We start from the raw sequence: 1,400 nt of genomic DNA on the forward strand, positions 1-1,400 counted from the left end.
AACCTCCACATCTCACAGCAGCCCAGGCTGCCCAGGGCCCCATCCAACCTGGCCTTGAACACATCCAGGGATGGACGGGGCATCCACAACCTCTCTGGGCAGCCTGTTCCAGCACCTCACCACTCTCTCTGTAAAGAACTTCCCCCTGACATCCAACCGAAATCTTCCTTCCCTCAACTTAAAACCATTTCCCCTTGTCCTGCAGTTATCAATCCTTTCAAAGAGTTGATTCCCCTCCTGTTTGTACAGTACCCTGGAAGAACATTTTACAAAATACTAAAACGCTAGGTATTAATCTGAGTGACTCTGAATTATTCAATGCAGAAAACATACAAGAAGTTGCAGTAAATTTTAGACAAATAGTCTCAACCGTGCCAGACCCTGGAAGGAGGGTCTACATAATCTGGTTCTTGGGAAGGGGAATCAGCACAGGTCTCCCCTCCGTTCCTTTCCATATCCTGTTACAGTTCATCCATTCTACAATTGAAATATCTTTGATTTGGCATACATTAAAGCCCCGAAAAGCATTTGTGTCTCCACAGCTTAAGGCAATGAGGCAAAGGATACAGGTCAGATGGGCAGAAATCTCAACACACAAGAAGAGAAATGACACTGCTTCCTGGATTATAAGCACTATTTATTTTCCTGCCCTACTGTATTTTCAGTAAACTTTTTACTGTTATGCTATTCCTGCCTCTGATTTTATATCTTTCATCCTCAAAATATTTTTTTCCTACTTGCATCATTTACAATAATAAACCACCATATTCTCTTTTTATCTCATACCATACTTGTCATTCACAACAATGAAATACGCAGGAACATTCGAAAGTTCACAGCATGCATCATTCTGACACAGCTTCTGAATTCCTACCAGCAAAGGTGTTGTTTCCTCGGTGCCAGGCACCTCACCTGCTCTGCTGGGAGACTCCGAGGCCGCTGCCAGCCGGAGCAGAGGGGCAGAACCACTTGAGACACCTTCACGCGGCACCTCCACTCAACTCTTTCCCACAGACTTCAGATGGATAAAACTAAGGGCAGTGGTAACATGACAGAAGTGTGAGCGCACCGCCCAACTCCTACCTCATCCATGGACATGTCCCACACCTTGCAGATGTCGTTCTCCATCTCCTCATCCAGCTCCGTCTGGATTCCCTCGGGGTTCCCGCTGGGCTCGGATTTCTCGGGGCTGATGAGCTGGAAGGGGGGCGGGGGGTTAAAGGCCACGAGTAGGACGAAGAACCGCCAGAAGCCCAGTGAGCGACGTGTCCCGCCCTCATAGCGGGCTGAAGGCTCCCGGTCAGGGCAGTGGGCCCGGTTACGGCCCTCAGGCGCTGCCCACTCCGGAGCCGCGGGCCTCAGCCCTCACCCCACCCCGCCCCACGCTCCGCACCTCGATG

The sequence above is a fragment of the Meleagris gallopavo genome, chromosome 5 (genome assembly GCF_000146605.3).
Source record: "Meleagris gallopavo isolate NT-WF06-2002-E0010 breed Aviagen turkey brand Nicholas breeding stock chromosome 5, Turkey_5.1, whole genome shotgun sequence".
NCBI classification, from domain to species: domain Eukaryota; kingdom Metazoa; phylum Chordata; class Aves; order Galliformes; family Phasianidae; genus Meleagris; species Meleagris gallopavo.